We start from the raw sequence: 23036 nt of genomic DNA, 5'->3' as shown, positions 1-23036 counted from the left end.
TCCGATGAATTACATGAGGCTGTGAACCATCCGACATGTATTTGTATAGCGATTTTCTCATTCTTAATGAATTCTTATAGCGTGTAATGTTTGGAACACATTCGAGCACCCCCTTACATGTAAAGTTTGAGAAACACGTGTCAACAAACTGCATATAAACTACATTGCCATTTACAGATCCATCTGGATCAAGTTCAGCAACTAAGTTATTTATTTTCACAAACCCTATACCGCAAACGATCGTTTTCATTAGGTGTAATCACGAGCTGTTTCTCGAGAGCGGTACAATGCTTTTATATGTATAGTTTCTAACTACAACAGTTCTCCTAACATGTATTCATTCCAAGACCGAATGGACCGGAGGTGAATACGCACAAACGAGGAAAACAGAAGTACATTAATATGTGCCTCAAAAACAGAGCTGACGTGAATACGTGTCGTGCACGAATATAACGAAATTACTGACAAGTCAGGAAGGGAAATAGGGAAGGAGAGGTAAGCACTAGATTGGAAGGGAGGAAGTGGAAGGAGCAAAAATTCCAGAAGTCAGTGGAGTAGAAAAGATGGAATATGTGGTGGCTTCTCCAGAGGGATAAAAAAAAGTGTGTGAATTCCTAAGGGACCAAACTGCTGAGGTCATCGGTCCCTAGACTTACACACTATTTAAACTAACGTACAGTGAGAACAACAGACGCACCCATGCCCGAGGAAGGACTCGAACCTCCGGCGGGAAGGGCCGCGCAATCAGTGACATAGTGCCAGAGGAGGTATTGAAATGAATGCGTAATGATCGGTTAAATTTTCTCACGTGGAGAGCAGTTGCACTCATTTGTTGTCAGACCAGAAGAATATTACAAGGTTTTTCTCTTTTGCAAACTGCAGATTGCGTGTGGTTAGGGTTCCTAGTCAAACGTGTACCTTGCTCAACTTACCGCTGTCGAACCTACACAATGGAAACAATAGTAATCTTTGGTTCTAGCTTACGCTCTTTGGACGTGACACAATGGAAACAAAGGTATTGTGAAGGGTTGATTGAGTGTTTCTGCTACATCTGTATCATATAACACATTTTTCAAACAGTACATCTTCCTCTCACTCAGTTTATTACTCAAAAATCGTCCAACATATTATACTACGACTGCAGTTCCGTGATGTGAAACTCTTACTACAATTCGTGAATGGTTAATTAATTGAATCACTTTTGAATGTTGACTTTGTAGTATAAGAACGGTCTATTAATGTTGCGTTCTAAATGTCAATTTTTTTACTTATTATTTGTGAAACTGTTATATTTTTGTATGATCTAATCTAATTGCAAAAGGAAATGTTACTGACAGAATCTGCGACATGCAATATTCATTTTTGAGCACTCAGTCCCATAAGCTTTGTGCTAAAACATATGTCGTGATGTGTCTTCTACGCTGGAAGAGATGGTTCCCGAAGGAAGTCAACGATGGGTCCTGTATTGCCAGCAACATGGCGGCGGATCCTTGATGAGCGTGTAGCTCCTTTCATGGTGACCTTTTATGGGAAGATGATCCAATTAAAGAAGAAATCGCAATTCGTCGTTTTGAGTTATAAATTATTATTGTTCACTTTGTTTTTTCGACACCAGCTGTTAATATACTGAACTGGTACCGACTGCACAACCTTCATTAATCGTAAAAGACATTTTGTGAGCCCCGATATCACTTCTGCACATGTTTCCTTATTTTACTTTTAACACTCGTGTCTTCATTACACGCTCGATATTTTATCTCAAGCCTTAATTTTAACAATACTCTGCTCTCACTCGCACGTCATCCGCCGCCGGTTGCATCTACTTAGTCGCACAATGTGATCATGTGAATAGCACGCGGGGGTTGACAGCGACAAACAATGAGCCTTTCGTGTGGTCGTCGGAGAAGTACAGTACTCTTCTGGATATTTCCTTTTTTTTACTTTTATAATCTAACTGATACATCAAAGGGACATTGAGTTCACGGGGGAATTAAGATACTCGTTTACATATAAAGAATTTTAATTGTCTGTGCATTAATAAAAAATGTTAGGTGACATCTGAGATCTCCGACGATATGGATACCTTACAACATTTCGGGTGTCTAGTTCCAGTTCCACATATAAACGCGTATAAAATTTTAAAAATACACTATCACATAATCCGCGATACAGGACAAGCGCTAATTATGGCATAGTTCGTACATCTGTTGATTGTACTTCGTCACCGATACCAACAACTATTCTTCGACTCCTACAATCAAGACGGGAAAGCCATCGCTGCATTTCTCCAGTACAACATGTTACATACTAAAAGTGCTTACACGGTTACAATGTCTGCAGACTACTAATTCCGAATTATTTTTTCGGGTATGTCTCGTTCCACGTTACCATAAGTTTGACAGTGCTGTTGCGGTGTGACCTGTGCGACTTGGAACGACACTTACCATTCTCAAGTGAGAATCATAGTACTCTGTTTGTGCCGCGTATTCATCTATACACTGCTTTTTTAAAACACAGATGTACAAAAGTGTTGCTTCTGCTTTAGGCTGAGTGGGAAAACTCGATGCTGTGCAGTTCAGGAGCTCATTCCTGCAGCAGCGGTTACACAGTGGGAGATAATGGGTCCTTACATAATGCTCCGTGTAGCTGACATGCCTCATCTACATTACGTGTTTACTACAAATTACAATGTATAGTTGTTAAATAGCGCTTTAAGTGCGACTTTTTGAGTCATCCCTATTCTCACTGGTTAGATGTGGCCAGCCACGAATTATTCTCCTGTGCCAAGCTTTTCATCTCAGAGCAGGAATTGCTACCAACGTCCTCAGTTATTTGCTGAGTGTATTCCAGTCTCTGTTTCCCTCTACAGTTTTTAGCTTCTACAGCTCCCTGCAGAACCATGGAAGTTATTCCCTGTTTTAACCGATATCCTGGTATCCTGTACCTTCTTCTTCTTAGCGTTTTCCATACATTCCTTTCCTCGTCGTACCTCCGGAGAACCTCTTCATTCATTACTTTATCAGTCCACCTAGTTTTCAATATTCTTCTGTAACACCACATCTTAAATACTTCAATTCTGTTCTTTTCTACTTTCCCCACAGTCCACGTTTCACTGCCATACAATGCTGTGCTCCAAACGTACGTCTCACAGTTTTTTTCCTCAAACTCAGACATGTGTTTAATACTAGTTGACTTTTCTTCGCCAGGAATTCCCTTTTTGCTAGCGGTAGTCTGCTTTTTCTGTCCTCCTTGCTCGGTTCGTCATCGGTTATCTTGCTGCCTAGGTAGCAGAATTTCTTGATTTCATCTATTTCGTGATTCCCAGCCGTGATGTTGTTTTTCGATTTTCTCATTTCTGCTACTTCTAATTACTTTCGTCTTCCTTCGGATTACTCACAGTCCATGTTATTTACTCGTTGGACTGTTCATTCCATTCAGAAGATATTGTAATTCTCCTTCACTTCCACTGAGGATAGTAATTTCATCAGTGAATCTTATCATAGGTATCCTTCCACTTTGTATTTTAAACCCATTCCTGAACCTTTCTCTTAATTCCGTGATTGCTTCTTCGACGTATGGATTAAACAGTAGGAACGAAAGAGTATGTCCCCGTCTTAAACCCATTTTAATCCGAGCACTTCATTCTTCGACTCTCGCTCTTATATTCACTCTCGGTTCTTGTACATATTGCACATTACTCGTCTTACCCTATAGCTTACCCCTACTTTTCTGAGAATTTCGAACACCTTGCAGCATTTTAAAATGTCGAACGCTCTTTCCAGGTCGCCAAATCCTATGAACATGTCTTGATTTTTTTCAGTCTTGCTTCCATTATCAACCGCAAGGTCAGAATTGCCACTGTGGTGCCTTTACCTTTACTAAAGCCAAACTGATCGTCATCTAACACGTCCTAAATTTTCTTTTCCATTCTTCTGTATAATATTCAGGTCAGAATCTTGGATGCATAAGCTGTTAAGCTGATTGTGTTATAATCCTCGCACTTGTCGGTTCTTGGAGTCTTTGGAATTGTATGGATGATATTTTTCCAAAGGTGATATGATATAGCGTCAGACTCATACATCTGCACACCAACGTAAATAGTGATGCAATGAAATTGTGATGCAATGTTGTGTATTCTTTCTGCATTATTAGATCGTAAGTCATCCGAAGCTCTTTTAAATTCTGATTCTAATACTGTATCCCCTATGTCTTCTATATGGATCCTGTTTCTTCTCCTATCGCGTCATAGAGGCCTTCAACGTACTCCTTCCACCTGTCTGCTCTTTTCTCTGCATTTAACAACGGAATTCCCATTGCACTCTTAATGTTACCACCCTTGCTTTTAATTTCACCGAGCATTCTTTCGAATTTTCTATCTGCTGAGTCTATCCTTACGATGATTGTTTCGATTTCATCACATTCTTCCTGCACCCATTTCGCCTTAACGTCCCTGCACTTCTAGTTTATTTCATATCTAAGTGACTTGTATTTCTGTAATCCTGGATCCCTGAATATTTTTTTAATTCCTTCTTTCATCGATCGACTCAAGTATTTCTTGTGGTACCCTTGGTTTCTTCGCAGTTACCTTCTTTCGACCTATGTTTTTCTCTCCGTCTTCTGTAATTACACTTTTTAGAGATGTTCTTTGCTCTTCAACTGAGCTGCCTGCTGAGCTATTCATTATTGCACTATCTACAGCCTTAGAGGACTTCAAGCGTATCTCTTCCTTCCTTAGTACTTCTGTATTTCACTTCTTCGCATATTGATTTTTCCAGACTTATCTAATTTCAGCCTAATCTTCATCAATACTAAATTGTGATCCAAGTCTACATCTGCTCCTGGGTACACCTTACAATCCAATATCTGATTTCGGAATTTCTGTTAACCATGATGTAAGATAAATGAAATCTTCCTGCATTTCCCGGCCTTTTCCGAGTATACCTCTCCATCTTGTGATTCTTGAATAGGGTACTCGCTATTACTAGCTGAACTTTAATGTAGAACTCAATTAGTCTTTCTCCTCTTCCATTCCTAATACAAAGACATATCCTCCCCTAACCCTTTCTTCTACTCCTTCTTCTACATCTGGATTCCAGTCCCCCATGCTAACCGATTTTCATCTCTCTATACGTACTGAAGCTCAGTATTTTCATATACTTTGCGTATCTCTTCATCTGCGGCTTACGACTTCGGAGTGTACACCTGAACTATTGTTTTCGGTGATCGTTTGCTGCCGATTCCGATGAGAACAATCCTATCACTAAATTGACCACAGTAACACACTATGTACCCGGACTTCCTGTTCATAACGAATCCTACTCCCGTTATATCATTTTCTGCTGCTGTTGATATTATCCTATACTCGTCTGACCGAAAATACTTGTCTTCTTTCCATTTCATTTCACTGACCCACCACTATATGTAGACTCAGCCTTAGCATTTCCCTTTTTAGATACTATAGTTTCCCTACCACGTTCAAATTTTCAATATTCCACGCCCCTACTCGTAGAGCATTATCCTTTCGTTGGTTATTCAATATGTTTCTCATGGTCTCCTCTCTCTTGGCAGTCCCCTCCCGGAGATCCGAAAGTGGGACTGTTACAGAGTCGTTTATCAATTGTGATAACATCAAAACACTTTTTCAGTTAACAACTATTAAACTACATCTTCCTGTTGCTCGCCTTGCCGTCCGATGAAACAGACCAAGACACTGTCTCGTATGACTTGTCAACATGTAACTTGTTTGAGTAATGATTTTCAGTACACCTCATCCTTTAATTACTTTGTCTGCTAGCTTACTTCTTACTTTCTCTGGCCTGTTAATTTTCAACACCCTTCCACAGCGAAATACTGCAGATGTCTCAAATTCCACCTCTTCCTGTGTCCTGCAGTCAATGTTTTGCTTCTGTTATTGTATTTGAAACATACAGTTCCTTTCTTAATGGTATACAAATGGATATTTCAGTATATTTGCATCATTGAAGAAATATTGGCAGTCTGCTTTTCACCTGTTTTTTACATTAGTCATCTTGTTAAGTTTATACGAGGGTGAGAATATTCGACTTGCCCTAATGATAAACTGCCTTCCTAGTGTGTATACCTCGAATCTATCAGTTTACCCTTGTTCTTTTTACCTTCATTCTGTCCATTTATTACCTAGATTCCATCCTACATATGACTGTCATTCCATATCATAATGAATCTCTCACATTCAGTCGTACAGACATTATAATCAACGAGTCATCATTAAGGTAATTATTCTTTTAGCACTTTATTAATATTATCGACGTTCATCAAGTGACACAATAATTTTGTCGATAAGGAATTTAGTTAGCAAATGTGATAAACAGTAAGTCTGTCTTATACGACTCTCCTGAATAAATGACTTCAAACTTTGTGTCAAATGGAAAACTGCTTATCAGTTTACTGAACAAAATTTTCTGCATCCTAAGAAGACTGTTTCTAATAACTAATTCTCTTATTACTAAGCATAAAGTAGAATTTGTTTCTCTCTTACCTTTAACTTTTCCTGTGATAATATGACGGAACATGCCTTCACTTTCTATTCCCGCTCCTTTTAAGATTCGTGACACTTATTTTACACCGGAAAGTGCTTGTGACAAACTGCTATCCTTGCAATTTTATCTGTTGACGTACAGTTCTTGTGTACTTATATGTATCAACATCCGCAAAATAAGACCTCAGTACATCCACATCATATCTGATAGTAAAGGTGAAAACCATCATTGCTGACTTTGATAAACCGGATTGTTTTAAAGGTGTGTTTCTGAGAGTAAGAAGTCAAAATAATTTTTTGCGCAGACTTGTTAAAAGACATTTGTGATAATAGTTCCAAGCTGGCTGAAAAACTAATATCTGGAAGTTCAGGAATGGCACGTCGGTAGAACTGTTGAGATGACAGGCATGAGGCTTAATTGCTGAATACGTAAAACTGGTCTTACTTACGAATTGAATTCTATCACTGGATGATCTTGACAGGTTATTTAGATCGTCTAGTAATAAAAATTATTACATTGTCAAAGATAACAATTCATACTGAGGAGAGGTTCCATGAGTAACTGGGTTGATATTTTCTGACATTTTGATCAGTCTCACATCATACTCTAGAGAAGTCAGTTTCCGCTTTGGTCAAGCGGGTTGCACCTTTGTGCACTCTCTTCTGACTCTACCATTCTTGCTAGGCGGAGTCCCTATTAGGATCAGCAACAAAGAGGGACTGATCCCTAAGAAAATTGATGAGTTAATTCGGTTGTTGACTGTGATTCGTGAACTTACAGGACTATAGTCATGTCAATAATATAAACGAAGGATTCATAGACATTTGAGTCTGAGATCTCATAGTATTTACTCGTACACATAACATACGTTTTGACGAAATAAATCTCGGGTGAACAGCCTGAACAGCAATCGACCACGACTGCCGAAATATTGTGTCCTATGCACTCTCATACCAGGCTGTTCACCCGAGATTTATTTCGTCATAAAATACGCCTGAACAAATTGAAGAATCACAACATACGTTTTCCTTGTATTTTTTAGTAACAAAGATAGCCACTTTCACTGGCTTGCAGTTGAAATACCGATCATCAATGATCATCTTCAGGTCAAGTAAGCAGGTTGCTAGGACAGCGCATGTTGTACTCTCATAGTAATCGATTGATTGTGAAAACACATGGCTTATGCATTCATGAGGTGTCACATCATATTGCTTATTGCATCTGAAGGTGAACAGCGGTCACTGAAACCAATCAGCTGTGTTCAGATGGAAGTGACTGTATCTGGCAATAAATCTGTGCTCGCAATTTGTTAGCGCGCTGCGAGTGTAAATACTAAATATTATAGAACTGACCAATCCATAACCTCCACTGTGTTCATGACGCTCTTTTCTTTCGATTTTGGCCATCTAGAAACCGCGTGACAGTTTCAATTCCGTCTCCTTCACTCTTTTTTTCCTCCTGTACGCTTTCATATTTTCACCGTGCCTCATTTCTTTTGCTTTTATGCTGTGTATTTCTAAATCTTTTTAATGTGAATCAGCTTCCTTTACCCTATTGTTTCTATTATTTATTTTTATAGTTTCATGTATTTTATAATTGTTACTTCCGAGCTTCTCCGCTTCTTATGAGACCCAAAATTTTTCGTGTCATTTTTCTCTCTAATATTTCTTCTTCTTCTACTACTATTTCTTTATCTTTACTTACTAGGCATTGGAAAACGGACGCTCCGTTAACAAATACATATACACATTTCTGGTATGCCTGCCCCTATTTCTGCCCCCATATTCTAGTGGCTCTTCCATGAGCTACATTGACTAAAATTAATGACAATGATGGTTTTGAAGAAAGTCGAAAGAATTTCGTAACACCAGCTGCATATGACTGTGACTCCTATGGAACGGGGTTTCATGCTGAAAACTGCAATGGATAACATGCGCATCACTCCTATCCATAGGATTCTTTTAAAAAGAGGTACATGTCAGAGAAAGTTCTTACATCATCTCCAAAACCAGCGTACACAGATACTGCAAGTAGTTCAAAATTTGCTAAAATAACCAGGAATCTGAGATTTAATAGTCGGCACAAGAAAAACTTATGAAAACCTTAAGTGTTTGAGAGTAATTCTACAATAGTGACCTGAAACGTTATCTGTGAGGAGGACACTGGTCAGTGAATGGAAGAGAACCGCTGCATCCCATTAAGCTTGTGAGGAAAACAACGAATAACCCATGTCATAGATACAATACCAAATACTTTAGGCCTAATTCTTGTGTTGCTTGTGGTAAATATGATTGTCATTTGCTTCGATGTGAATGTATTTGTGTTGCTCACATTTTTTAAATTTTTTTGGGAAGAAATGAATTCTACAGTGGCTAATTTCTAATAAATGTTCCTTTTAATTAGCAACGTTTCTGAGTTGTAGGATGTGTGCTGAACTAGAAAGAAGTAGATAATAAAAATCTGAGGCGTTTATCTGCGCATTATTGGTTTTAGTCAGCATTGAAACAATAAAATATTGCTTTTTATGAAAAAGCTTAACATACAATAGTCCAGATGGTGACATTTTCAATGAAATTTGGGCTGATAGAAACACAAATTTGTTTTCTGGTTGTCCAAACATGAAAATAAAAATGGAATAATTTTTCTTTCTGTTTCAGGAATTTCTGTAACTAAAAAGGTGTGTGATTGTAAAAACATCCAATGTGCGACTCACTTATCATATTACCTAATTTCTGATTAACAGCTCTTGTTTGAATGTAATTTTGGTTATGTTTCCTTGAGTCCCTTGTTATTCTGTGAACCTTATTTGAAACAGGTACTTCGCATTATTGTGTATCAAAATAAGAGCTTCACTACTATGAGAAAGTTCATGCACCAACTTTGGTTGCTTTTTATGTTTCTCACAAGATCACTAAAGTAATATCAGTCTGCATTATTTGTAGTTGAACTTGTCTAATAGTTACCGATTTCTTTCATATGTGGACTTTAACTTAGCAATGTTGTAACATGTTCACTATTTATACTATTTGATGTCCTACGATCTGATATTCAAAGAAAAGTTATGATACAAGAACGAGATTAATAAATAAATAATATCCTCTGGAGAGGAGAGAATAAGATGATGTAATTATAGATATTATGACTTACTTATGAAGAAAAGGAATTATTTTTTGTTTCACGTTTTTTTTCTTGTGCTTAAGGGTAATGCCATCTTGAATACAAGTTGCACAACAGTTTATTCAAGCTTTTATAAAATGAAACATGGTGTGAACTTTTTCTTCGATTCCGTCAAATTATTTCGCTTTACTACATAAGTAAGGATCGAATCCATTGACTGTGACCAGAAGTTAAACATTTTGGTCATTAACCCCGAAGTACTATACTATTATGTAAGGTATCTGGCTTGGACATTACATGAATCCAGTCTGGTCTTTTATCTCAGGAATAAATCCAAGTGCAAGTTTCAGTGTATATTCACGTTCTACTATCTGAATTCAATCCTACGGATATAGTGTGTTCATTAAAAACTTAGTGATTAAGTATGAAGCTCACATTTATGTAAATTCAAGTAAAATGTGTCACTTGTTACCGAATATGAGAGATAATGTATTTTATTTCTGTTAAGGTTGAAAGGAGTTAAATATGCGTAAGATAATCCAACGATGAATAATGTGCCTACGTGATGATTCACAATAGTTTCTGAGAAATCACTAAAATAGCACTACAACATCAGATATAGCACATGGAAGTAATTGTGAGAACTATTACATTATTCCCAAACTATGTGACTCAGACTGTTGGATGGTAGCAGTTTAAAATGCTAAATGTTAACATAAATAAAAATATAGGCCTATTCTTTGTATATTTACATTGTGTGTCAACAATAAGTAGATAATGTGTAATAATAATAATAATAACAATAATGATAATAATAATTGCTTTTTGCAAAATCTCTAAATCTGTGTATTATTTGTTTTCCTCTCATCTGCTCTTAGTTTAGATTGAAGTATCTGTCATGTGAAAGAGGAGTGTTATGAAACTGAAAAAAAGTCGTATTTCAGTTCTGTCCCTGCAGAGCTGTTCATTTGTTCTTATTTATTGGTTTATTTAACCTGAACGTATTAATATCTTCAGGCCAATGTGGTATATAATATAAAAACTATTCATATGAAACGTTATAAATATGCACCAAGACAGCACTCGTGCTGAAGAGGACTGTGATTCAAATCGATATCTGGCCATCGAGTTTTACATTTTCTGAGCTTACACTAAATCTCCTAAGGCAAATACCAAGAAAGTCCCTTTTTCACCGTCTCCCAGTCTGTACTTGTTCTCTATTCTCTAATGAGTTGGTTAGCGACAGGATAAACTTTACTCTAATTTCCCTTCCTTTTGCAATGTCAGTTTCAATAATGAAATCAGATACAATAATGACACACAATAACATCTACATTTACATGATTACTCTGCTTTTCACAATTAAGTGCCTGGCAGAGGGTTCAATGAACCACCTTCAAGCTCTCTCTACCGTTCCACTCTCGAAAGGCGCGTGGGAGAAACGAGCACTTAAATTTTTCTATGCGAGCCCTGATTTCTCTAATTTAATCGTGATGATCGTTTATCCCTATTTAGGTAGGCGCCAACAGAATGTTTTCGCAATCGGAGGAGAAAACTGGTGATTGAAATTTCATGAGAAGACCCCGTTGCAACGAAAAGCGCCTTTGTTTTATTGATTGACACTCCAATTCACGTATCATGTCTGTGGCACTATCTCCCCCATTTAGCGATAATACAAAACGAGCCACTCTTCTTTGAACTTTTTCGACGTCATCCGTCAGTCCCATATGATGCGTATCCCACACCGCACAACAATACTCCAGAATAGGGCGGACAAGTGTGGTGCAAGCAGTCTCTTTAATAGATCTGTTGCACCTTCTAAGTGTTCTGCCAATGAATCGCAGTTTCTGATTTGCTCTATCCACAACATTATCTAACTGATCGTTCCAATTTAGGTTACTTGTAGGGTTACAGTAATCCCTAAGTATTTAGTTGAATTTACAGCCTTCAGATTTGTGTGACTTATCGCGTAATCGAAGTTTAGCGGATTTCTTTTAGTGCTCATGTGAATAACTTCACACTTTTCTTTATTCAGAGCCAGCTGCCACTTTTCGTACCATACAGATATCTTATCTAAATCATTTTGCAATTCGTTTTGGTCATCTGATGACTTTATACTGCAGTTGGAATGACCAATAACAATTTGAATAGGGACAGCTCTGTTAATGAATTAAACACCCTAATACTTCGTAATATAATAAAATATAAAGTATATGAAATTTTTCTACAGTGTATATGTGAATGCTATTCGGCTCCCCCCGTAGGAGGTTCGAGTCCTCCTTCGGGCTGGGGTGTGCGTGTCGTCCTTAGCGTCAGTTAGTTTAAGTTAGATTAAGTAGTGTGTAAGCTTAGGGACCGATGACCTCAGCAGTCTGGTCCCATAAGACCTTACCACAAATTGAAATTTGAATGCTATTTTCAAATAAAAACGTTAGTTAGTTACTCAGTTTGATAACAATATATAAATTTAACTACATCATAGAGAAAGGAAAGAATAGGAAATGGGTGAGGTATGTAAATCCACATTGCGCACATCTGTGCGATCCTAAAGGTGTGACTCACGCCGCCGACCTTAGTATTGATTAAAGGACTGTAATTCACAGTTAATGAAGAAACTGCGTAACCTGTTTGTTTAGCATGCTGCAGATGTGAGAGCTCAAGGACTAAACGCAAGACGGATCACGACAGCGGTTGGCGTAAAGCCCAGAGAACTCGTGCACAGAGATTTCGATGTGAGCCACCGTTCCGTGGCCGTGTGCTGGCATAAACATATTCGTTGCACGTGGATACGGTGTGACCTACCTGCGCGTACACAACACTTGGATGTGAAGTATGTAGTGCCCACAATAGCAGAATGGTGGTTGTGAATGTGTGAGCCGCTGTCAACGAGCCCGGCACCTCTTGTGAAGATTCTGTTGAGAACAAAACAGCCTGTTTGGTTTTTTTCTGGGATACTTACTAACAAGCGAGACAAGTGCTGGTCGGTGATGGGCTTTCCGACATGGCAGCTGATTGCAGAGGATGACACCTGATGATTGACCACCTGTGGGCTACGAGTGCGTGCCTGATTGCTATCTAGTAGGCACATAGCCGCAGGCACAGCATCCCTTCTCCCTAGGGATGAGATGGCGAAGCCATCTTGAGAGTGACTGCCTAGCCTCGTTCCTCCTCTGGAAAACGATGGCATCGTCATCGGAGGAATCAGACCGGGATGTTAGAGGTCCTACAGCGGTTGCGTCCATAGGCTGGGGTCCTGGACGAGTCCTGAGGCTGGTGTGGCAGACCCAGAATGGTTGGGGACAGTTGATGGGTGGACCATCTGGAGTAAATCTGCAAAGATATCAAATGAAGTCGTAGATATACTGCGCTGTGAGAGCAACTGAAGAAAAAGAGTATAGAATCCCTCTCGGGAGGGGGGGAGTAAAATGTGGTGCCAGAGCGATCTGGAAAGAATATGGTAAATACGTTGTGCCCAGAGTGTATGAATGTGAGAGCACTAGAACAATAAGAATGCAGGAGCACTTGAGAAATAGAAATTTTACGCCTGGAGGGCGTATATGAGATCGAGAGTACTTGAAAAGTAGAAATGTTGCACCCGGAAAGCGTATATTAGTGCTCCAGCAGCTGAGGAATGGAAATATCGCGCCTGGACGGCGTAATGCTTGTGTAAACACTTGGGACGGGGAAATCACAAGGAGGGAGGACAAGTAGAGAGTCCTGTCATGTCAGTGGCGACGTCTACAATGGCTGAGTGTGCAGCAAAATAAGAGAATGTGCTGGAGAAAGAGGCACCGGGTTGAACCAAGTGACCAGAAAGAGGTTTGACTGCTGAGATCACTAGATGATGTTGGAAAGGAATGTCAGGTATGACAGCACTGACGACGATAGCCCCTTGGTGGGTATCGCTGAAAGATCCATGTGTGATGAAGTGCAGTTTCAAGCCCAGAGCAGGTAGGTGCCTCGCAGTTAGTGCTGAACCGCTGAGCCAGAAGAGGTAGCTACATTTGAGCCATACAGAGCTTACAGACAGTGGAGGTGCTTTGGGGAAGGCGGATGCATTTCTTTGAAGCCGCAGTGATGCTGGATAATGCCATGCTGGACACTGATGAAAATACTGCAAAGAAAACTGGAAAGCAGCATATCAAGTTGTGGAAGAAGTAGCTGACAGGCCCTGTCTAACTGCGGAGTTCAGAGCAAGCTCACAAAAAAAACTTCATCGCTGATTAAAGTGGGATTAGACACTTGGGGGACAGGGACGAAACTGTGACATCCGTGAAGCTGTCGCTGATGTTGGTACTAAACTCGAAAACCATTGACGACTATATGGAACTTAAAATATTGAAGCTGTCGCGAAGAACAGCGATGAAACTGAAAGCTATCCGCAGCGATGGGACGACAGTTAAAACCTTCGAAGCCATCTCCAGTGGAGGGATGAAACTTGAGATCCACTATCAATGGTGGGACGAAAAGTAGAATCCATCGTCAAAGGTGTGGCGGAAACTTTGAGTGCTCCCGCTGGAGCCAGTAGTGGTGCTGGAGCCGGTAAAAATGTTTATCCACTTCACCAACTGTTACGACGCACTTCGTCTGTGGAGAGCTCGATGTGAGTTACCGTTCTACGGTTGTGTGCCAACGTAGATATAGTCGCAGCACATTGATACGGTGTGACCTACTCGTGTGCAAGTAACACATTGAGGTGTAACAGGTAAACGATGGCACCACAGCCGTGAACGCGCATGCTGCTGTTGGAGAGCCATGCATCTTTTGTACTTGCCAAAGATTCTGTTGACAACAAAAAAGCCTGTTTGATTGCTTTCCAGTATATTTGTTAACAGGGGAGGCAAGCAAGCACTAATAGGTGATGGGCTTGCCGGCTTGATGGATGGCCTCAGAGGATGACTGATACCTGGCCACCCGCGGTATGTGGGTGTGCGACTGGTTGCCGTGTAGTAGGCGAATAGTGCGATGATTGCATGGACAAATTTGTACGTGATTTATGGGTAGACCTCCAGCCTCAGAGCAAAGCGGAAGTCAGCAGCAGCAGCTTATCGGTTTTTTTACATGGTTTAGTTTAGTGCTGTTCTAACTTATGAGCAGAAGTGAGCTGTAGCTGATTATTTACTTGATTCCATGACCTATCGTATAATAAATATTCAGTAGAACTCCAGCCTCAGATTCTCAGAGTTTAATCTAGAGCTTTGTAGGTGTATATTCAATTAACCGGTAGTGTAGTAGTTATTCAGCTGTTTGTTTTGAGACTAGTGACCGGTGTAATCAGCGTAGTTAGCCACATAGTTCGGTGCCAGCAGGCGCCTGTGATACAACTCCAGGGCATCATGTTAGGCATCTAGCTTTTCCTGTGTTTTCTTAACAGTATATATCTGTTTAATTGCTTGCCTGTATTGGTATTTAGGAAGCTGCAAGTTCAGGCAGTCTGTAGCTTAGTTATCATTTCTTCTGAACAACCAGCTACATAATCCATTGTGATATCAACTATCCCTTGGTTGCAAGCCAGGACTGTAACAAGTTGCTTATCTAGATTTCTGCCAGGTTTACTGTTTACTCTTGTGTTAGTCTTGCTAGGAAGGGTAGGATGTGTGCCTGCTATGTGCGGACGCAGCAAGAGCTGGCCGCAGTTCGCGAACAGCTGAATGTAGTTTTGGCTGCGATCAGTCGCATTCAGGCAACCGCCTCGGGTTGTAGCGGTGGCGGAGATTCTGCAGCGTCGAAGGTGCACCTCAAGTGTCTCTTATTTCGCCCAAGGGCTCTACTTTCGAGGCACCTTTTGGTGCATCCAACGCTGTGGACCCACAGGGTGGGTGGCGGATGGTAACGCTCGAGACGGAGGGCCAATGTTGAGGCTGGCCATGTGGCCTCGCCTATTCACACAGTGAGTGAACAGGTGGCCGTTCCTCAGCACGGCCCGAGCAGGCACACGTGGGCAGGGGTTTGCTAGTTATTGGGAGCTCCAATGGTAGGCGCGTTATGGATCCCCTGAGAAGATTACGTTCAGGGCTGGAAAGAAAGCCTGTGCACTCGGTATATAAGCCGGGGAGCCTCATTCGAGATGTGAAGGCGGTCTTGCCTGCAGCTATCGAGCGTATTGGGTGCAGTTGTTCGCAAGTTGTGGCCCAGGTCAGTACCAACGACGCCGGTCACCTGGGTTCTGAGACCTTCCTAGTTCTTATAGGGGGCTGGCAGAGCTGGTGAACGAACACTGCTGGCTTCGCAAGCGGGATGCAAGTAAAGTTCGCAATTAGCAGCATCGTTCCCAGAGTTGATCGGGGACGTTTTGTTTGGAGCCAAGTGGAGGGTCTCAACTAATGGCTTCGTCGTCTCTGTGACGGTCTTGGCTGTAGATTTCTGGACCTACGTTATCATGTAGAAATTTGTAGGACTCCCCTTGATAGGTCAGGGTGCGCTACACAAAGGAAGCAGCTATTCGGGTAACAGAGGTTTCTTTTTTGGCTACGTAGTAGTTTGAGGTACTCTCATGAACACACACCTTTCGATACGCATACAGGGAAACCAGACGGCATTCAGAGTAAAAACAGTTCGACTGCAAAAATATCATCAGTAAATTGTCGAAGTATTCGTACCAAAGTTATCGAATTTACTAAACTCCAGGAAAGTTCTCAACCTCAAATTATTCTTGGGACTGAGAACTGGCTAAAACCGCAAGTGAAAAGCTCTGAGATATTTAGCGAGTCTTGAAATGTTTATCGGAAAGACAGATTAGACACTGTAGGAAGGGTGGTGTCTACTGGAGCCGACAAAAATATTGTCTCTACTGAGATTGAAATTGAATGCGATAGTGGAGTTATATGGTTGTACATGACAGGTCTACATGAAACCAAGTTAGTTGTTGGATGTTTTAACCGACCACCCGACTCCGCTGTGACTAGAGTCATTCAAAGAAAGACTACGGTTTGTTGTGCATAACTACCCAGATCATTCAATACTAGTGGTGGTGATTTTGACCTAACGAGTACACACTGGGATCGATTCATTGCAGCGGGTACAGACAGACAGTCTTGTGTTTTCCGAAAACTGTCTTGAGCAGTTAGTTCGGCGGCCCACACGCAATGGAAGTATCTTGAACCTTGTAGCTACAAACAGGCCGGATCTTATCGATGGCGTCAGTATAGAGACGGGGATTAGTGATAACGACGTCATCACAGAGACTATGGCTACGAAAATAAATAAAGCAGTCAAGAGGTCTATGAGAGTGTTTCTGCTAGAAAGAGCAGATAACCAGCTGTTAGCACCACACTTAGACAGTGAACTGGGATCATTTACTTCCAGAAAGATGGCCATAGAAGAATAATGGGCAAACTTTAAACTGACTGTATATCGTACTGTGGACAATAATGTGCCTAGTGGACGGAAAAGACCTACCGTGGTTTGGTAACGAAATTCGGAAAATTCTGAGGAAGCAAAGGCTGTTGCACTTTCGGTTCAAAAGAAGAGGCGCAAATGACGATAGTCAAAGTTTAGTAGAGACTCGTGCGTCCGTGAAAACATCTATGCGCGAAGCATTCAACAGCTACCACCTTCATACCTTGGCTAAAGATCTGACCGACTACCAGAAAAGATTCTGCTCCTATGTAAAATATCTAAGCGGGTCCATGGCTTCCATCCAGTCACTCAATGAGTAGTCTGATTTGGCAGTAGAAGATAGCAAAAGGAAGGCCGAAGTTTTAAGTTCCACGTTTAAGAAATCGTTCAAGCAGGAGAATCGTACGAACGTACTGTAATTTGAGCATCGCACAGAGTTCCGTATGGATGGCATAGTAATAAGCATTCGTGACGTAGAGAAACAGCTGAAGAAGTTGTAAACGAATAAGTCGACAGGTGCGAATGGAATCCCTGTCGGTTTTACTAAGAGTACTCAACGTCATTGACCCCTTACTTAGTTTGCATTTATCGCCAATCTCTTCTCCAAGTTCAAGCGATTGGAAAAAAGCGAAGATGACTCCTGTCTACAAGAAAGGTAAAATAATGGACACTCAAAGTTACAGACAAATATCTTCAACATCGGGTTGCTGGAGAACTCTAGAACATATTATGAGTTCGAATGTAATAAATTTCCTAGAGACCGAACAGTTCATGTTTACGAATCAGCACAGCTTTAGAAAGGTTCGCTAGCGCGAAACCCAGCTTGCTCTTTTCTCACATGATATACTCCGAACTATGGATGAAGGGCAACAGGGAGATTCAATATTTCTTGATTTCCGAAAAGCATTCGACAGGGTACCTCATTGTAGACTCATAACGAAGGTGCGTACGGAATAGGCTCCCAAGTATGTATGTGGCTCGAAGACCACTTAAGTAATAGAACCCAGTATTTTGTCCTCGACAAAGAGTGCTCATCGGGAACAGTTGTAACATCAGGTGTGTCCCAGGAAAGTATGGTACGACCGTTGTTATTTTCTATATACGTAAATAATTCTGGCAAACAGGGTAGGCAGTAATCTGTGCTTTTTTGCTGATGATGCTGTGGTTTACAGGAAGGTGTCGAAGATAAGTGACTGTAGGTTGATACAAGATGATCTAGACAAAATTTCTAGTTGGTGTGATGAATGACAGCTGGCTATGAACGTAGAAAAATATAACTTAATGAGGATGAGTGACAAAAACAAAACCGTAATGTTCGGATACAGCATTAGTAGTGTCCTGCTTGGCACGGTCACATCGTATAAATATCTGGGCTTAACGTTGCGAAGTGAGATGAAATAGAACGAACATGTGAGGGTTGTGTGTGGTCGAAAGGTCGACTTCGGTTTATTGGGAGAATTTTAGGAAATTGTGGTTCATCTGTAAAGGAGACCGTATATAGGGCGCTAGTGCGACCTACTCATGAATACTCCTCGAGTGTTTGGGACCCGCATCAGGTCGGTTTGAAAGAAGACTTCGACGCAATTCAGAGGCGAGCTGCTAGATTTATTACCGGCAGGTTCGATCAGCATGCAAGTGCCACGGATATGCTTCTGGAGCTCAAGGGGGAATCGCTTGAGGCAAGAAGATAGTCATTTCTAAGAACACTACAGAGACAGTTTAGAGAACCGGCATTTGAAGCTGAATGCAGAACCATCCTACTGCTGCCAACATACATTTCGCTTAGGACCATGAAGATAAGAAAGAGAAATTAGGGCCCATACAGAGGCATGTAAATAGTCGTTTTTCCCTCTCTCTCTCTCTGCGAGTGGAAACGAAACGATTAATTGTAAAGAGTACCCTGCGCCACCCACCGTACGGTGGATGGGGAGTATGTATGTAGTGTGGATGTGTACAGAGGGCGAAATGTAATATACAGAGCTGCTACGTCTGGCAGCAACAACGGCTCAACGAGGCCGGGTGTCTAGTCGAACTGAACCTGCATGGCAAATATCTGCATGTCAGTCCATGCTGTTTCACCTCTTTGTCAGTATTCATCATTGACTTGGCATTGAGTCGAACTAACAAGGGATAGTTCAAAATGCACTGTCAGAATTGCAGTGCAAATATTTTAAGAAAATGTTGAAGTCACTCACTTTTAACGCACGAAGAACTGTTTATAACAGCGAAATTTCCTGGCAGATTAAAACTGTGTGCCGGACTGAGACTCGAACTGGGGACCTTTGCCTTTCGCGGCAAGTGCTCTACCATTTTTTTTGTTGCGTTTTACCTTTTTTGTGGCAAGTGCCCTACCATCTTTTTTTCTTTTTGTTTTCAAAGAGAAAAAACACCTACAACATGAGCAAAAGTTGCAGGCAAGGAGAAAACAAATAAAAACCTTTTGTGTATGAAAATAAAAGACGACGTTCTTCATAAAATAACACAATATCCGTTGAAAAACATAAAACATAAAAGGTAGCTATATTTCCGCAACGGCCATTTTTTTGTTAACATATATGAGTATACAGTCTCACCATCAGCAGCAACCCAATTTTTTTATGTTATTTTTTTGGGGGAGCACAGGAGAAAGAAAACAAATAGGCTGCAGATAGAGAGCTATGCGTGAAAAGGATAAACATCTGTAAGGAAAAAAAATAATAAGAGGAGGAAAAAAGAGAAATGAAATAAAATAGGAATACTTTCCACGCCATGCTTCACTTTGGCACGCCATCAGAACAAACTGCATTCTATCACTGACCATTAAAGGGGAACGTGGGATCGTCAAGTCTTGGCTGGCACGGTTCGTTGAGATTCCAGCTTTGAGGCGGGTTGGTGAAAATATTCTGTAAATAGTTCGTAAAAGTGTCCCGATAGTGTCGATGTCGGCGAAGGGTGTTGTACTTGGAGGCGTGTCCAAAAGTCCGCCGCATCGACAATGTCGTCCCGGAAGAGGTAGTTGACAGCCATGCCACTGATCCATGTGATGGCGTGCCACTTAGCTGATGGAAAGCAGGTCGTGTCGGGATATATCATCATGGTAGGAGAAACGTGATGTGGTGGTACTCAGAGGTAGAAAGCCACAATCTTCTGTACGAGGGTCCAGACAGTTGCTGCTAGCCCACACTCAAAACGATGTAAATCTGTGTCTTCGACATTGCACTTGAGGCACAGGGGTGAGTCCACCAGCACGATCTGAGCTACCCAAGCATGGCTCACGACCCGTCCTCACAGCTTCAATTGTGCCAGTACCTCGTCTCCTACCTTCTAAACTTCACAGAAGCGCTTCTGCGAACCTTGCAGAACTAGCACCCCTGGAAGTACTGGCAGAATTGAAACTGTGAGGACGTGTCGTGAGTCGTGCATGGGTAGCTCAGATGGTAGAGCACTTGCCCGCGAAAGGAGAAGGTCCAGAGTTCGAGTCTCGGTCCGGCACACAGTTTTAATCTGCCAGGAAGTTTCATATTCGCTGCAGAGTGAAAATCTCATTCTGTTTATGCGGTTTGTACTGCCCTAGCGCACAAATCGGGGAATATGCAGACGCATCTGTGAGAAGAGGACGTGCACAGCGCAAAGTCCAAAGGGCAGAAACGTGAATTTTTAGCACTTAAATGGTACCAAAAATGTCTCAAATCATTAATTTTTTGAACAACTTGCGGTTCCTATCGGTAGCTAAACAACTGTAGATGCAATGGTTACACTAGTGATTAGCATAGGAAAGGAAATCAAGGCAGTGTATGATGTTACATTACAGACGACTTCAATCAGTCAGGACTGTAACTTGTAGACATTAAATATTTTATAACAATTCTTGCAGCATAATTCTTATGATAAATTTTAAATGATGTATAATTTGCTAACAATGAAAGAGTTCCTTGTTTATTCCCTGTAATCGTCACAAACATGCGAAGTATCTGTTCGACGACAAAACAAACATTTCATTGCACCAGGCACACCTGATAAAAGAAAAAAAAATGTATTCAGGTATTTCACAGTAATTATTAATTTACACGAACCTGGAATGAAGTACGAAATGCTCGTGGCCGTTGTTCTGCATATTGTGTTGCGTCCCAGGTACACTCGATCAAATTCGTAAAATATATTGACGCAAAATGACAATACAGAAATGACTGAAGTTTAACAATATTGTTCCGCGGAGAAACTGCAAATCACCGAGAGCTGTTGGAAATTATATCGTCCTCTAATTTTCTGAAAAATCTTTCAAACTGTTGAAATATTTTTTCATCGTGACTCACACTTAACTTCCGTGTGAAATGCGAATTATATTAACATTTGTTTCGTCGATCTCCTAAGGTGATGTCGTTGCATCCAGGCCAAGAGTACAACAAAACGAATGAATTATTTTCCGCAGTTGGTAAGAAAACGTTTCGGATGTAACATTGAAAATTATTCTCTCCCATTGTTACAAAGTTTGCTACGTCATTTACAATACTTTTGCAACATAACAGTCCTTTTTCTTAAATTTTTACTCCTGATTTCCTTGATGTTGTTGAAATCAAAATACAAAACTGCGGAAACAGTAGTCCATCGATACTTATCACTGGCATTGTTGTTTACGAATGTATCGTAGCATTCATCGACTGCATAAGTGACTTTCTTTTTCGATCGAAATGTTAAACTGCAGTTTGCGTAAAACCTAACTGATTGGCTTTATACACAGCATTTTATGGGGTAACATAAAGCTTCGCCTTATATCAGCTACGAATTTCTATATAGCGTTACCTGTTAGTAAAATCTCCTCAACACATTCACTTGAAGTAAACATCGTAATTTTGCGACTTGGTTTTCTGTATAATTTCCTGAATCTCCTTAAAAAGTTCATCTCACTTTCAATTCAGAGCGCTCAGTCTAGGAAGATCTCATTCGGAAATGGTGCACTGACCCTCGGTAGCAGTTCCAAATCTTTCGAATGGATTTCCTTTCACATTTCTGCGAGTTTGAGTGGGGTATATTTCGTACTTTGTGTAAATCTTTCTTTCATTTGTACAATTCATGTTCAGATCTTACGAAACGAAACCGGCGTTGCACACTGCTTAGTCTATGCTTATGCGTTAGCTTCCTCCTTCGTTTACGTAAAAAAAAAAAAAAATATTGCCTTTTCTTTGTCGTTGAAAGCTATTATGTACCTATTTTCTTTGGGGTTCGAAGGTACTCTATTTTTCGCTCTGGAAATTAATTAGAACAGAAATCATGTTTCGAATCACAATTCACGGATTCGTTCAAGTTATTTTCTGTTTGCTCTAATGTTTCCACAATTTCTAACGAAATGTCGACACCATTCGAATGAATGTCTAAGAAATTGTTGTTGTTGTTGAGATCTTCAGTCCTGAGACTGGTTTGATGCAGCTCTCCATGCTACTCTATCCTGTGCAAGCTTCTTCATCTCCCAGTACCTACGGCAACCTACGTCCTTCTGAATCTGCTTAGTGCATTCATCTCTTGGTCTCCCTCTACGATTTTTACCCTCTACGCTGCCCTCCAATACTAAATTGATGATCCCTTGATGCCTCAGAACATGTCCTACCAACCGATCCCTTCTTCTAGTCAAGTTGTGCCACAAACTTCTCTTCTCCCCAATCCTATTCAATACTTCCTCACCGAGCGAGGTGGCGCAGTGGTTAGACACTGGACTAGCATTCGGGAGGACGACGGTTCAATCCCGCGTCCGGCCATCCTGATTTAGGTTTTCCGTGATTTCCCTAAATCACTCCAGGCAAATGCCGGGATGGTTCCTCTGGAAGGGCACGGCCGGCTTCCTTCCCCATCCTTCCCTAATCCGATGAGACCGATGACCACGCTGTCTGGTCTCCTTCCCCAAAACCAACCAACCAACCAATACTTCCTCATTAGTGATGTGATCTACCCATCTAATCTCCAGCATTCTTCTGTAGCACCACATTTCAAAAGCTTCTATTCTCTTCTTGCCTAAACTATTTATCGTCCATGTTTCACTTCCATACATGAAATTAATTAATAAATAACACATTTGTAAGTCTTCGGAGAAGT

Source organism: Schistocerca americana, chromosome 3 (genome assembly GCF_021461395.2).
Source record: "Schistocerca americana isolate TAMUIC-IGC-003095 chromosome 3, iqSchAmer2.1, whole genome shotgun sequence".
In the NCBI taxonomy this organism is placed as follows: Eukaryota; Metazoa; Arthropoda; class Insecta; order Orthoptera; family Acrididae; genus Schistocerca; species Schistocerca americana.
This window is presented reverse-complemented; position numbering follows the sequence as displayed.